Below are 17,364 nucleotides of genomic sequence, written 5' to 3'. Positions count from 1 at the left end.
CATTTTTCTCTTCTATTTAAAAATATTCATTAGTTTAAGAATTTGCAGAATTGTTCATATCCATTGTCCTTCATTTGGGCTCTTCTCAGTGATTCGGGACTCTTTTGAAAGATTATTCCTATCAAATTGACTTCCATGTTTCCTATCTTAAACATGACATTTGGTATGAAGCAGTCTGAGATGGCCTTTCCAGAGTTAGCCAATTTGGTTTTGTGCCAAATGCAAGCCAATTTTTAATGATGAACTTATTGCCCTTCACTTCAGATGTCAGGCATAATACAAACTGCTTTCTGCTAATGATGGAGGTTTGAGAGAAGGTGCTTCCAACCTTATCTGATTCACCTAACTCCCAGCATAGCAGATGCCTACAATGCACCTAATCCTGAGCTGGGAGTGTTTTCCATTTGAAAAATGACATGGATGCAGTTCTCTGACATTATGTTGGAATAAACCCATCACTGACAACAGTAACATGTGAAATCATGCAATAAATACTATCCATTTATTCAGTCAGTCTTAAAACATTTAAGGAAGGGAGCTGAATACAAATGAGATGTTTTACAGTATTGGCATTGGCAGTAGCAGATTCTATCAGGCTTCTGAGGCAAAATCTTTTAGATTAGATTAGATTACCTACAGTGTGGAAACAGGCCCTTTGGTCCAACCGACCCTCCGAATAGTAACCTATTCAGACCCACTTCCCTCTGACTAATGCACCTAACACTATGGGCAATTTAGCATAGCCAATTCATCTGATCATTTCATCTTTGGACTGTGGGAGGAAACTGGAGCACCCGGAGGAAACCCATGCACACTGGGAGAATGTGCAAACTCCACACAGACAGTGAGGCAGCAGTGCTAACCACTGAGCCACCATACTGCCCCAAAATCTTGTTTTTGTCCCCCCAAAGTTCGACCCTGTGGAATTAGCATTTAATGTAGGCTGATGTTCCAGGGAGTACTGCCTTGTCAGAATGCAATGTTAAAAGCCAAGTATAGAAAATCTTCTGGCATAATGTTAGAATGGGAGCATTCACATTGGCCTTAGTCTGATGTTCTGGATCATAATTATCTTTCAACCAACAAATAGAAGCTGGTCACTATTGATTGTTGTTTGTGCCACCTTTGTGAGCGCGACTTAGTTGCTATTTAAAGCTGTACTTAAAACTGTTGCATTGACTGATGAGTTAGCCCCAGGCCAACATTTCTCGAGTGTCAATGAAGTGTGGAACTAGAAAAAGCACAGGTCAAGCAGCATTACAGGAGCAGGGAAGTCAACATTTCAGACTCTTTCATCAGGTTTCAATTTGAAATGTTAACGCTCCTGCTTCTTTAATACTGCTTGACTTGCTGTCCTTTTTCCAGCTCCACACTTTATCGACTCTGACTTTCCAGCATCTACCATTCTCACATTTATCCAATATCTGGGACCCTTGCCCTTTCTGAATCCTGTGGCCTGTGCTCCCTCTCCATTAACTAGGGACCATTCCTCTCTTCAAATGTTCTTTTCCCTCATACATAGATACTGTAGTTCAGCCAGCCAGGCTGGTACCATCTAGAAGTATGGTGAGAGGAGAGGGAATAGTGTTGGGAGGAAGGATCACCAGACCCGAAACATTAACTCTAATTTCTCTTCACAGATGCTGCCAGACCTGCTGAGCGTTTTCAGCAACTCTCATGTTTTTTTGTTTCTAATTTACAGCATCTGCAGTTATTTTGTCATTTTTATTGAGAATTGATGTGTATTATTTAATAAATAAATCAAAAATCTCAGTCATGACCTAACACTATTGGATCTGAACAATTTTTAAAAGTTCTTAAATATATTGTCAACCATTTACATCTAATGTTAAGTGTGTAAATACTGATTGTGAGAAAAGGGAGGCTGAGGTCAGGCTGCACATTTGACCAGCAAGGTGCTGATGGTGATGCTGCTGCTTGAAATGGGTAAGAGCTGAACTATCCTGCAACTAAGTGATGGTTTTGTGAAGACTAATAGGGCAGATTTTGCACACTCCAGATTCAATATCCCACCTCTCAATGCAAGTAAGAGCCTGATTAATCCCTTTACTTTCATATTGCATTGTTAATGTTAAAATATTTTAATAGGATTAATTAAAAAGATGCTTCACAAAGACCGTTGAGGCCTTCTCAAGAACAGGGCCATTGCTAACCATTATGACAACTGCAGTCTGGTGTAGTGTGTACAGATTGCAGATCTCTTTAATGCCTTGCCACCCTCCTTTCCAATACACATGGCTTGCAAATGATGTCTGCAGATGTGGCTTGTAATATTGCATAATTAAAATATGAGCAAACTTCTGTGGATGCTGGAAAATAAAATTTAAAAAAACAAGGAATACTGAGAACACTGGCAGTCTCCAGCGAAAGAAAGCCAGTGTTAGTTTCAAACCTTTTGTTGGATCTGTGGGAAGCCTGGGGATGAGGTGTGTGACTGCCTTTGACCAAGTGTGACATTAATGAGTCCATATAAATTTGAAGTCAGCAGGAAAAGTGGGGGGGGGAGCAACTCTCAACTGACTAGGCACATACTCTATACCAAGGAAGATGCTTGTGCCTGTTTGAGGTCAATCATCTCATCTCCAGGACATCCCCACATGATTTCCTCAGGGTAGTGTCCTAGGCCCAATCATTACTTGCTTTGCATCGTCATAAGCTTCACAGTAGGAAAATTCTGTGGTGGCTGCAAGTAACATTTGTATGAGGCAGTCCTAATTTTCAAAAGAATCTAATGCACCTTGACTTTAAATAGCATAACTATCACCAAGGTTCCTCCTATCAATATCCTGGGAGTTACCATTTACCAGGAAATGAACTGGATCAGTAATATAAATATTGTGGTTACAAGAGAGGGTCAGAAGGCGAGAATTTTATGAGCAGCTCACCACCTGACTCTCAAAAGACCATCTACAAGCACACAAGTCAGGGATGTAATGGAATACTCCCCACTTGCCTGGATGAGTGCAGCTCCAGCAATGCTCAAGAAGATTGATACCAGCCGGACAGAGCAGCCTGTTTGAGTGGATATTTTCTAATCCATCTGTTCAGAGAAGTTATACACCTCTGGAGCTGTTCTAGATGTAGGGACACTACTACAGTGCCACAAAAGCATGAAAACAGCATGAAAAGCATCAGCTGCTGTCCAAAAAAAAACGTGGATAGAATCCCTACAGTGTGGAAACAGGTCATTCAACCCCCCCGACCTTCCAAAGAGTATCCCACCCAAATCCACCCTCCCTACCCTGTCACTGTAACCTTGCATTTGCCATGGCCAATCCACCTTGCCTGCACATCTTTGGACTGTGGGAGGAAACCTACATAGTCACGGAGAATGTGCAAACTCCAAACAGTCCTCCAAGGCTGGAATCAAACCTAGGCCCCTGGCTGCAAGGCCCCAGTGCTAACCACTGAGCCACCAAACCACCCCAGAATTTGAAGGAATGGAAGAATTCTTTTGGAAATCAGTACAAAGAAGTAGAAACGTGGTAGGTGTGGGAGTCAGTGGGTTCAGTATTGCAGAGCATTCTATAGCACAGTATGATTCGGGGTCAGTCTAATGTGTTGAAACTTGAGAATATCTCTCAATTCTCAGAATGGTGTTTGCTGTTCTTCATTAACTTGTTTTTCATGTTTTAATCCAACTTGTTCGGGAGTGGGTGCAATTACGGAGCGGTGTGTTGAGTATTTCCATGGTGATCAATCAAGGGCTGAAGTGATGTGGTATCACCTCAGCCAGCTTCAGGATGGAGAGAAAAAGAACACTAAGCTTCCCACACAGGTCACACACAATCTTGCATGAATTCAAATCTTCACTGGAGATCTCAAAGTAGATTTTCCTTGTTGAAGTCAAGTGAATTCCAGTGTCAGCCACAAACAGTAACTGGATTAGGACCAGTGCTAAACGTGCCATGAACAATTCAGAGACTCACACAGATGGAAGTTTCACAGAGACAAGCATTTGCCAGAGTTGATTTCCTTTATTTGCTGTCCTCCCCAATTTCATTCCAGATGTTTCTCACTGCTGATCCCACAAATATGCAACTACCTCAATATCTAATTGATCAGCCACTGCAGGAAGTGACAAATGGGTTGTCAGAGCTGAGCTGATTATCTTTGCCTCACTGTCTGTGTGTAGACACTTCACAACAAGGGTCATTAGGTAGTTTGAGAGCTATGTGTGATCTTGCTGAATCTGGTGGTGTAACCTTCTAGCCACCAGCCTGAGGTGCAGCTGCTTAACTCACTGGAAACCAAGGATGAGAGCAGTAACTGCTGTGTGGAGTTTAGCAGTGTGTAATCACCCACAAATGCTTTGCTATGAGTCTGATTATCAACCAAGGTAAGTCTTGCAGCTCAAATCAATAACAACTTCACTTCATTATAACAATGGCACTCTAATTCAGTCATGATGGCATTTAACTGGGAAAGAGGCACTGAAATGAAAACAGGAGAGGTCCCAGTGATTAATATTAGTGAATGATTGCACTCTTTTTTGCTGAAACACAGTTTGTGCTTTGATCAATGCTTCTTAATCCCATCATCAGCCAACCAAAATATATGACAAGACAATCTTTGTAATATCCATTCAGGTATTAGCCAGGACACCTGGGAGAGCTCCCCATAGAATCTTTTATATTAACCTGATCAGACACTGGTGAAGGGAGTGGTTTAACATCCCTCTTAAAGATGGCACCTCTGACAATGCAGTTCTCCCTCATTGGAGTATCAACATCAGGTTCTTATGCCCTGTTGTGAGATTTGAACTGTGGACTTTATGATTCAGAGGTGAGATTGCTACCTGCTGTGCCACATAGTTGATCCCAATCTGGAGACTCAAGCAAGCAAACGAGGCTGGCATCTTGGTGCAGTATGGAGGGAATGCTGCATGGTCAGGTGCAATGTTAAACCAAAACTCACATTGCCCTCTCAAGTTCACCATTCAAAGAAGATATAGTAGACTTTGACCAAGATCAATCCTTCTACCAACACCTAAGTCAGATGGTCTGATCATTATCACTGATGGCTGTTTGTGTCAGTTTATTATGTGCAGATTCTGCCAAATTTCCAACAACAGCATCTACACTTTCAGAACTGCTTCATTGGCTGTAAAATGTCCCAGAATGTTTTGAGATTGTGAAAGGGGCTATAAAGATGCAATCTTATTTATTTCACTTCCACATTTCAATTCAATCGTTCCACTGTCAGACATAAATACGACTTCAGTTTCCCTAATCAGCATCTTGAAGCCACAATGTTGCAAAGAGCTGCACAATGTAAAAGTTAATTATAACTCTTCAAAACTGATTTTTTATTTAAGAGAGAGCTATTTATTTTTCAGAGACCTGACAGTGAAATTTCAGTCTTTAATTGAAAGTAGGAAAGACTCGGATACAGTTTGTCATTGTACTGTGAGGTGGTACCAGTCATTGCGCTCACACATGGGCATTCTGAGGAACAGCTAGATGGCACTGTGAGCTAAGCCTCTCACAACTCCTGGTAAAAGCTACACAATCTCATTCCTAAAAGAAACAGCTTTTCAAAAATCACCAATGCTATGAAGCACCGCAGAGTTCTGCCCAGTGGACCAGTGATTTCTGGATATTCATTGGTGATGTGACTCTAGAGTAAATGAAAGTGGTATACACTTCCACGATACCCAAATAAGACTACACAAAATACAAAAACACATAGCCAAATACAAAAAATTCCTGATGAAGGGCTTTTGCCCGAAACGTCAATTTCACTGCTCCTTGGATGCTGCCTGAACTTCTGTGCTCTTCCAGCACCACTAATCCAGAATCTGGTTTCCAGCATCTGCAGTCATTGTTTTTACCAAATACAAAAATGCCTGTCAAGAACTCAGTGTCAAAAGAAAGGTAAGAACACACAAAATAGATATGCCTACAATTTATGAACATGCGATGAGATTTTAACTTTTTTGTAGTGCAGAATTAATAGAATAATGACATCACTGAAACCCCTACATTCAAGAACAAGGAACAACCACGATAAGGAGGCTATTCAACCCTTCAAATCAGCTCTCCATGTAGCTGAAATTCTACGTTCTACATTGCCACACCACCACCAAAGAGGATTGGGCCCTCCATGATAAGGCAGCTTGTTTGAATGTTACCAGGTGCCATGAAACTACACCTCAGCCCCTTCCTACACCAACACAAGGTTCTGCACCTAATCCTGAAGAATTCCTGAAGAAGGGCTCATGCCCGAAAAGTCGACTCTCCTGCTCCTTGGATGCTGCCTGACCTGCTGTGCTTTTCCAGCAACACATTTTCAGCACATAGACTTTGAGCTTAACTGGATGTCTTATCAAATTCTAAATAATTGGTACAGCGAAGGCTGGAGGAAGCAATGTTAACATGAAGGTTAGAGAAACCAATTATGAAAGTGATGTTGGGTTTGGGTTTTCCCAGCGATTATAGAGAGATAGAGCTAAAATGAGCAAAGCATTCAACTCCAAATGATTCTATTTGATCGAAGCACTGACTTTAGATACCTGATTCAGGTATTTTTGGAAAAAGCTTCAGAACAATTATGGCTGCTGTATGTTGAGTTTTAATGAGTGCCAATGTGAGAATGTGGGCACACAGACATGCTATAGAACCTCTTCAAAATCACTAGCTGTGTAAGATCCATATCACCAAAAGCATTTTGGAGACCAAATAAAACTCACACATAAACACACACACACACACACGCACACGTATGCACGCACATAGACATTACAGCTCTTCACATACACCCAGCCCTGGTTTTCCAAGTGAAAGATATTGAGAAAACATCATCTCTGGAAACTGCTTTTGTGAAATTGAGATTCTGTCCAAATGCTGCCTGAATCAGCCATTTCAGCATACCACCTGAGGCCAGTGAGAAACCTCAGATCCAGTCATGTGTTCAAACAACCACCCAGTGCCAAAATACTTCGGCATCACTCTTGACTGTTTATTGATCTAGTTTCAATACTCCCTGAATACAGGACCCAGAGTGAATTTCAGGGCAAGTTTGTCGATGCCATTAGGGGCAGCAGAGACACCACCTGATGCTCTGGTTCACTCGCCCTGTCAACTTGTCTGCTCTGTTTCTCAACCTGAGAAATGTGAAATGTATTTGTTCCAGGGACACTGTGAGGATTATCTCTGCAATGTTGAGGACAACACACTTGAGCAACTGATGTGTGCTCGCACACAATAAATCTCCTGATGTCAGCAGGAAAAAAACACCATTGGCTGATGAAGAATTGCTGTTAAGACAGATCTTCAGTAAAACTACTCTGATATGCTATAGCCCCTGCTGGAACACAATCATGTTCCTACAAAAACTGGTGACAGCCTCACAAAAGGTGCATCTTCTAATTGGCAGCATCAATCACAACTGTATCCTGGCAATGACCTGGATGGGTGAAGTCCCAGGTTCTCACCTTTCACAGCAAATCTGGGAAAGTCCTCAACAGCTCAAAGATGGTCTGGGGCAAGATGTGCTCACTTGTGGAACATGAGGTGTTAAATTGTGACTCTGGCTGTCAGACCTTTGGCAAACACTGAACTCTCGGTCTGAGGTACATTCCTGGTAACATCACAACCTTCCACATTGCATTAGCTGAAGCCGTTGTTAACCGTGATATCCCAGCCATGTGAATAAGAACTATTTCATTATCTTTGTTGAATGGCCTCGAGGACCTGGAACCAGAACTCAGTAAGCCCTGGCAGGAACCATGAAGCATTATACTTTGTGAAATAATGTAACATGAAGCATTTAGAACAAAGAACAAAGAAAATATACAGCCCAGGAACACGGCCTTCGGTCTTCCAAGCCTGAGCTGATCCAAATGTACTGTCTCAACCTGTCGGTCAATTCCTAAGCATCTGTATCCCTCTGCTACCCACCTACTCATGCATCTGTCCAGACGCATCTTAAATGAATCTACCATGCCTGCCTCTACCACCTCTGCTGGCAATGCTTCCAGACCCCCACCACACTCTCTGTGAAGTACTTGCTGTGTGTATCCCCCTTAAACCTTCCACCTCTCACCTTGAAAGTGTGACCTCTCATTATTTAAAGGACTTAACGTCATTCACTGAAGTTTATAAGATCCTAGAACAGGGATCACACAAGGGTGAGCCAAGGCAATGAGCTAAAACAAGATGGAGGATGGCAAAAGCACTTGTCATGCACTCCACTAACCAGAAAATATGCAAATCATCCTCTCAGCCACCTACTCAAACAGTATTTGCTTCTACTGTGTGATAGTTAAATGGTTACAAACAAGAATATGGTTCAGAAACTAGACACAGTGTAGCTTTTGTTTAGGCACCAAATGGCCAGCAAAATGGCTAGCACTGCATCACCTTCATCAGGACCATCAGCAGGTGGCTTGAACATTACCCAAAGCCAGCAGTTGGCTCTGAGCCTATCAAATCTGGGCTTCCCCTGATTTCCGAAGTCAAAGTGAGTATCATGATTATCCAAATAAAATCAATACAACAGAAAATGAAACAAATTAATTGTTGATGGTGAGTCAAATTATTAAGAATCGTTGCAAAAGTGCCACGATTCACTGGAAAGAAGCTAATAAATTCAGGTTCAGAGTTCCCCAAAGACAAAGAAACAGAATCATTCGACAGTCTTCATTAAAAACTGCCAATAGCTTAGTCATATTGTGGCTACTGTGAGTTAGTTGATAACAAGGCTGACCCTGCATTGTAGAACTGAGAAAGCGAGAGATTGGTTTTTGGAAGAGATGTTAAACAAGGGCACTGCCCAAGTTACTTGATTCCCTGAGGATAATGATCCTAATCCAGTTTAAGTGTAGGCTGCCCCAATAGTATACCGCCTTCTGTTCCTTGTATTGGTGCCAGTGTCAGTGAAACAAACCTCCTTCAGCCATGCATTTCATTTTGTGCTAATCGGTGTGAGACTCAGCTGACAATCAGGGGTGATTCCCTTTGAAGTTCTGGTTTTCAATTTGAACCTTAATTCCTCAGACTCTCCCAGTAGAACATCATTCCTGTATTGCTGGCTCTTAAATACAAGCACAGTAATGGATTCCTCCATGCTCTATATTCATGGGAGTGCTATCTTTAACCCTGGCACTGAGCGGATAACCCAGCTTTCGGGACTCCCGTCTGCTGCTGTAGAGAATGAAATCTATTACCTTGATTCTTCTGATCCCTATCACCAACATGTTGCTTTTCTCTGCTCCCACTTGATTGATGTCATACACCTTGAAGTGAGAGTCGGTTTTCCGCAAGCTAAGGTCCGTGTTCTTATCAAGTACCTTGTGCCTGTTATAGAGTTACAGAGTCATACAACACAGAAATAGACCCTTTGGCCCAACCCGTCCATGCCGACCAGGTTTCCTCAACTGAACTCGTCACATTTGCCTGTATTCTCCCATAAACCTTTCCTATCCATGTATCTGTCCAAATGTCTTTTAAGTGTTGTCGTTGTACCCATCTTTACTACTTCCTCTGGCAGCTAATTCCATACACACACCGCCCTCTTTGTGAAAATGTTGCCCTGTAGGTCCCTTTTAAATTGTTCCCCATTTACCTTAAACCTATGTCCTCTAGTTTTGGACTTGCCTACTCTAAAGAAAAGACCTTGGCTCTTCATCTTATCCATGCCCCTCATGGTTTTATAACCTCTATAAGGTCACCCTTCAGCCTCCTATGCTCCAAAATTGTATGTGATGCTCCAAATGTGGCCTTAGCAATGTCTTGTACAGACATAATGTAACATCCCAACAACTATGCTCAGTGCTCTAACCAATGAAGACAAGTGTTAGTCAATGCCAAGGGTCCTTCATATTTACATATTCCTGATGCACAGGCACATCCTCCTGCTGCCAATCATGGACAAACTCTTAAACCCAACCTTAACTAAGGGCTGCAATCTCCTCCTGGAATGAAATGGATAGGCAATTCTCTCCTTCATTGGTGCCCTGCAATGTTCTACAAATCAGAAGCTTTGAGCTGCAGAGTCTTATTGGAGATATGGTCCTTCGGGACTGCAGTGTTGTCTGTAAACTCGCAAGTGTTTCAGTTATGGCACATCACTTTTCTTTACAGTAATGTATGCCAAATGTTATCTCCTTACTTATTTGATTGTTTTTCATTGGAGATACTATTTTACTTTTATTAATAATCGTTTTACCTAGTTTCATTAATTTACTTAGTTAAGTAAAGGCAATACTCCCTGTAGCACTCTATTAACAATCACTGTACTGCAGACTGAGTGACTGGGGTACATTGTTGGGTGAATCAGGATGTTTTGTATTTTGGGATTACAGGGGATGCTGTTCCAGTGCCACTTGTTCTGTGACATGAGAACATTTAGAGGAGGGCGTAGAGCCTGTAAAGTGCCAGGAGTAGGCCATTTACCCTGTTGATTCTGCAATGCTGTTCAATGAAACCATGGCTGATCTGGTCATTCTCAGTCTGCCAAAAGGACAGAACTCTAACAGGCGAGATGGAAAGGAGGGGTCCTCATCCAATGTCAGATGCATAGAGGGTCTTCTGGACCCTCCCTGCTCCTACTGAACCAGAAGTCAGGAGCAACATCTGAGGAGACTCCAATTAGTAAAGCAGTTTGTGTAACTACTTCGCAGCAGGTATGTGACTGGGTAGATCAGCTTCACAATAATATCCTCCGCAAAGGGCTCTTCCACACAGGAGACGCAACGTCAGTGATATATAGCAGATTGCTTTCATAGAAGTTTGCAGGAAGTACTGAGGCACTATACACAAGGAGCGTACAAGGTGGCTCAGTGGTCAGCACTGCTGCCTTATAGCACCAGGAACCCGGCTTTGATTCCATCCTTGGGGGATTGCGTGGAGTTTGCACATTCTCCCAATGACCATATGGATTTTTTTCAGGTGCTCTGGTGTCCTCCTAGGATGTGCTGGTTAGGTGGATTGGTCATAGAAAATTGTCCATATTGTTCTAGGTGCTCTGGTTTCCTCTGAGGATGTGCAGGTTAGGTAGATTGGCCATGAGCAATGGAGAATTACAGGGAGAGGATCTGAATGGGATGGTCTTCAGAGGGTCGGTTTGGAGTCAATGAGCCAAATGCCCTACCTCCACACTGTAGGGATCCTATGACAGGATGACTGGAGGGAACTGCAGGTTAGAAGGGCATCTGGATCCAGTAGGTTACCCGTTGGTGCAGGCACTTTCCACTAATGGGAAGGGGTCACCAGTGTGGGGGCACTATCACTAATAAAATGGGGAAGTGGAGTCTAACTATACCTGTTCTCTCAGGGTTAATCTTCCACCAGTCCCAGCAATGCTGACCATCATCAGACCTGAACACCTCACTACAAGGTGGCCTGGAGACAGTGGCCACTCCCTCACATGTGGCTCATGACCCCTGTCCTCTGCCGAGGACCTTCAAAGAGAATCATGGACCAGTCTGAACCATCACCGAGCAGTCCACCATCTCCAAAAGCATAGATTCTACTGGTTTGATTGCTCAGGGGGTGTGTGTGAATGACATGCCGATAACATCCACGTTTGGAGCCGTATGCTGATTTCTCCGTGTCTGGGACAATCTGAGGGCCCAGCCTCTTCCTCCTGCTATCCAGAGTGCAGCTGCTGATGGAACAAGCGATGACCACATTCACCACTGAGCTGAGTGAGGAGCGGCCTACATGATGAGGCTTCACTTTGTGCAGTTCCACTTGGCCAACATCATTCCATTTAGGTCAATGGATAGAACCTTCCCCCTAACACCTTCAGCCAGCCTCATGTCAGTGATGGACAGAAAGAGGCTTTGTGATCAACCTTGTCCTGTTTCCTTCCAGCCTGTTGTGTGTGTTCTGTGTCATCAACCTTGTTTCTCCTTAGCATTGTGGTCAGCCATGGTGAAAGGGGAGTGAACGATGGACGACAAGCTCGAGGGTGGGGGATCTAAATGGTCAGCCCATGTTTCCGTGACCATCCAACTGAACCTTTCTAAATTTTGCCAATCTATTGGCATGTTCTTGAGACATACACACTGGACATTAACCAAATTGGTGTAGGAGCAGACTCAATGGGTTGAATGGCCTGATTCTGCTCTTATATCTCAGTGAAGGCTATAAAGTGTTGTTAGATGTCCTAAGATTTTTAAAGGTGCTACATAAATGGAAACTTCTTGTTTCATGATTTCTGTTTCCCTCACACGGACCAGTGGCTGAAACTTTGCTTCCCATTGAATTCCACTGAGATTGGGGGTTCCCTTTCTAACTAATGGGCCCAGAGAGTGCAAACCAATCTTTTAGATCCATTCAAGGGATTCAGGCATCGCTGGCTGGGACCAGCATTTCTTGCCCATCTCTAGTTGCCCTTGGGAAGGTGGTGGTGAGCTACCTTCTTGAACCACTGCAACCCACCTGCTGTGGGTTGACTCTGAATGCCATAAGGGAGGGAATTCCAAGATTTTGACCCAGTGATGCTGAAGGAAAGTCGATATATTTCCAAGTCCGGATGGTGAGTGGTTTGGAGGCGAGTTTGCAGGGGGTAGTATTCCCATGTGTCTGTTGCCCTTGTGCTTCTACATGGAAGTGGGTATGGAAGGTGCTGTCTGAGGATCTTTGGTGAATTTCTGCAGTGCATCTTGTAGATAGTACACACTGCTACTACTGAACATTGTTCGTGGAGAGAGTGGATGTTTGTGAATGTTTGTGGGCGGCACGGTGGCACAGTGGTTAGCACTGCTGCCTCAATTCCCGACTCAGGTGACTGTCTGTGTGGAGTTTGCACGTCCTCCCCGTGTCTGCGTGGGTTTCCTCCGGGTGCTCCGGTTTCCTCCCACAGTCCAAAGATGTGCGGGTCAGGTGAATTGGCCATGCTAAATTGCTCGTAGTGTTAGGTAAGGGGTAAATGTAGGGGTATGGGTGGGTTGCGCTTCGGCGGGTCGGTGTGGACTCATTGGGCCGAAGGGCCTGTTTCCACACTGTGAGTAATCTAATCTAATCTAATCTAATCAATCAAGCGAGCTGCTTTGTCCTGGATGGTCCCACCTTCCTAGCTGTTGTTGGAGCTGCACCCATCCAGGCAAGTGGGGAATATTCCATCACACCCCTGACCTGTGCCTTGGTGATGGTAGACGAGCTTTGGGGAGTCAGGGAGTGCTGCAGGATTACTGGCATCTGATCACTGTAGCCACCATGTTTGTGTAGTGCGTCCAATTAAGATTCTGGTTACTTATTGCCCCAGGATGTTAATAGTGGGGTGATGTTGATGTCAACACTGGAGAGACACTGAAATTGAAAAATTAACATAGAATGAAGTGGCCTGAACAGTAAATGCCAGTTGTGTAGGGGAGGGGGACCTATTTGAACACCATGTGGAAAAGTATGTGCATTTATGTGGCACCTTTTACATCCTCAGGAAATCATAAACAACTTAATCACCAATGAAGTGCTTATGGAGTGTAGTCGCTGTTGCAATGTTGAAAGCCAGCACCTTATTTGTGCACAGAAAGATCCCACAAACAGTGAAGCAACCATGCCAAAATATTGACAGTGTTGGCTGAAGTGTCAATGTTGTCCAGGACATTGGGGCTGTCTCTCCTTGTTTTTGTAAATGTAGCATCATGGGATCTTTAACATCCACTCGAGAGGGCAGTCCCAGCCTTGATTTAACAATTCCAGCTCCCCATCAATACATCACTCAAGTATCAGACTAGAACTTGCATCCAAGCCTTGGGAGTTAGATTTGAATCCATAGCCTTCAAACTCAGTGAAAGTGTAGCCAACATGAACCTTTTTGAAACCATGAGCTGCCATTCTTAAATCAGCCTCTCCAGCCACAAGTGATGACATTTAGCATGAAATAACACATGCCCCAGGCACAATCCTTCACAAACAGTGCCATGGGTGTCTCAGTTGGTTAGTTACATAATCGGGAGTCCCTCAATAAAGATAAACCTTAAGAATGAGAAGAATTATTGTGAGATAATGCAAGTCTTTCTTTGACTTTGTTTGCGATGCACTGCTTGATATGGCAGTAGTGGGAGGTTCAATAACAACTTTCAAATGGAAAACCTTGAAGGGGAAAGAGGGGAGGGCTATTTGGAGAGCTCTTTCAAAGAGCTAGCACAGCAATGAGAGGCTGAATAGCCTCCTCCTGTACTATATTATACTGTAATCCTGATCAGGATTCTGAGCAATGAGGACATAGTAAACCAAGGACTTGTTGCTGTGAGGTGGAGGAGACAGTAATGGGGATAACAGAGGTCTCTGAGCGGCAATAATTTAGGAGACAGAGCACTCACACAGGAGCTGGCTCGAGATTAACTCAGAGACTGATTGAGACTGGCAGAATCAGGCCACCTAGAATGAAAAATATCATCTTTAATTATAAGGCTCAAATTATTACTGTATAATTCATGTTTATTTTATTAAATTTCTTGTCTTTAAACTATTTGCAGTTCTCGAATGATGATTATTATTCCTCCAACAGACAGTTTTAAGGCAAGAATGCTAAAAATGGAGAGCTGACTGTCTCAGAACACAGACACTACCCCAGTGGATAATGGCTGTTTATTACTGTAGATACTCATTTGGATTTCGAGTATACATCTTCCCAAGGCTAGGAGACGGAAGCAGGTCAGAAATTGTGATGTATGATCGAAGGTTCCTGTTTGTGACTCCAGAGACATGGCATTTCTAAGGGGCAAAGAATTAAAGAGATTTTAGTGACTACTGGAATGATCGACAAGAGTAGTAAACCTTTTTTTTCTGTGTTTGTTACAGCAAGCAGTTCCTCCAGATCCTACCTTGAGTAGTTCTTTTCCAGCTAGGGTCTGATTTACCCCAATACATTGCGACTGCCATATGTCTGATCTGAAGAAGGCTCTGCTGGAGTATCAGAATTGGAATAAACTCGACAATATAGAGCTGAAATTTCACAACCTGTCAATAAAACACAACCGGAAATGGGAATAAAATCTCAAAATAGTTGAAAACCTGACAAGAGCAGAAGGAAGAATGCTGACTAGAAAAGAGATTTGGGAATGAGCTCTAACAAATAGGGGAATGAGGTGTGGCCAGAAAATGGGACAACATGGGGTTCCTGGTGAATGGGACAATAAAGGGTGTCCAGTAAATGGGATAATATGGGATTCCAATGAATGGGACAATGTGGAGTTCTCAGTGAATGGGACAATGTGGGATTCCTGGTGAATGGGACAATATAGGATTCTTGGTGAATGGGACAATACGGAGGCATGAGATTGAGGGTGATTTAGCGGTTTGGATCAGAAATTGGCTAGCTGAAAGAAAGCAGAGGATGTTGGTTGATGGGAAATATTTGTCCTGAAGTTTAGTTACTAGTGGTGTATCACAAGGATCTGTTTTGGGTCCACTGCTGTTTGTCATTTTTATAAATGATCTGGGTGAGGGCATAGAAGGATGGGTTAGTAAATTTGCGGGTGACACTAAAGTCGGTGGAGTTGTGGATAGTGATGAAGGATGTTGCAGGTTACAGAGGGACATAGATAAGCTGCAGAGCTTGGCTAAGAGGTGGCAAATGAAGTTTAATGCAGACAAGTGTGAGGTTATTCACTTTGGCAGGAGTAACAGGAATACAGAGCAGTGGGCTAATGGTAAGATTCTTGGTAGTGTAGATGTGCAGAGAGATCTCAGTGTCCATGTAAATAGATCCTTGAAAGTTGCCAGCCAAGTTGATCGGCTTGTTAAGAAGGCATATGGTGTGTTCGCTTTTTATTGGTAGAGGGATTGAGTTTCGGATGCATGAGGTCATGCTGCAGTTGTATAAAGTTCAGGTGCAGCCGCACTTGGAGTATTGCGTACAGTTCTGGTCACTGCATTATCGGAAAGATGTAGAAGCTTTGGAAGGGGTTCAGAGGTGATTTACGAGGATATTGCCTGGTATGGAGGGAAGGTCTTAAAGGAAAGGCTGAGGGACTGAAGCTGTTTTCATTAGAGAGAAGAAGGTTGAGAGTTGACTTAATTGAGACATATAAGATGATCAGAGGGTTAGATAGGGTGGGCAGTGAGTGACTTTTTCCTCGGATAGCAATGGTTAGCACGAGGGGATATAGCTTCAAATTGAGGTGTGATAGATATTGGACAGATGTCAGAGGTAAGCACTTTACTCAGAGAGTAGTAGGGTTGTGGAGCGCACTGCCTGCACAGTAGGAGACTCACCAACTTTAAGGGCATTCAAATGGTCATTGGATAAGCTTATGGATGAGAATGGAATAGAATAGGTTAGATGGGCTTCAGATTGGTTCCACAGGTCGATGCAACATTGAGGGCCAAAGGGCTGTAACATTCTATGTTCTATGTGGGATTCCAAGTGAGTGGGATTTTGTGGAGATCCCAGTAAATGTGATAATGTTGGGTTCCACATTAGTGAAATGGTAAGTGATCACAAGGGAATAATACCCTACTCCCAACTTTGACAGTTTACAGCATTGAATTCAGCAACACCTGAGTACTTCCTCTGTCCTCCATTATGATTTTTAAAAATGATAATCGTTAACATTGGTGGTCCCTTGCAGGGTGAGTCTGTACAGACTGATGTGGCTACTGCAGCCTCTGTTACACTTGGGTAAGATGATGATCATGGGAAGGGGTGTTTGGGCGTTGGTGTGGCAGTGTGCTCCATTAGCTGTTTGAACCTGGTTTCCGTTTTTTTCCTGACATCAAGTCTTGTGGTGCTGAACACCTTCCCGGATGCTCCTCCTCCACTTAGGACGGTCTTGGGCCAGTGATTCCCAGGTCACTGGGAATGCTGCACTTCCCCATGAGGCCTTAAAGGGTATCCCAAAAGCACTTCCCCTGTCCACCTGGGGCTTGCATGCCGTTTCAGAGCTGGGAGTGGAGCACCAGCTCAGGGAGTCTCATGTCAGTCATTGGGATGATGTGCCCAGGCCCATCGCAGCCAATCAAGGGTCAGTGCCTCGAAGCTGGGGTTATTGGCCTGGTCGTGGGCAATGGTGTTGCCGTGTCTTTCTTCCCAGTGGATTTGCAGGATCTTGCACAGGCAGTGTTGGTGGTACTGCTCCAGTGCCTTGAGGTATAGGCAATTCTAGCACCATATAGGAGGGCGGGAACCACCACAGCTCTGTAAACCATGATCTTGGTGTTGGATCTGATGTTGTTGTCCTCGAACACCCTTTTCCTCGGTAATCTCCCATTACTAAATAATATAAAAGAAGAAGTTATCAGGAAACACAATGAGAATCCAGAGGGACTGTCAGAGAAAGCTTGTCTGATAAATCTGAAGCTGAAAAAGAAAGTGAAACAACTGAAACATCTGAAGTTGAATCCTTAGGTTATGTACGAACAGCAAAAAGCACTTTGCTCAGATTCA

This window comes from Hemiscyllium ocellatum, chromosome 28 (assembly GCF_020745735.1).
Source record: "Hemiscyllium ocellatum isolate sHemOce1 chromosome 28, sHemOce1.pat.X.cur, whole genome shotgun sequence".
NCBI classification, from domain to species: domain Eukaryota; kingdom Metazoa; phylum Chordata; class Chondrichthyes; order Orectolobiformes; family Hemiscylliidae; genus Hemiscyllium; species Hemiscyllium ocellatum.
The sequence above is the reverse complement of the archived record's forward strand: the minus strand, read 5'-3'. Positions refer to the sequence as shown.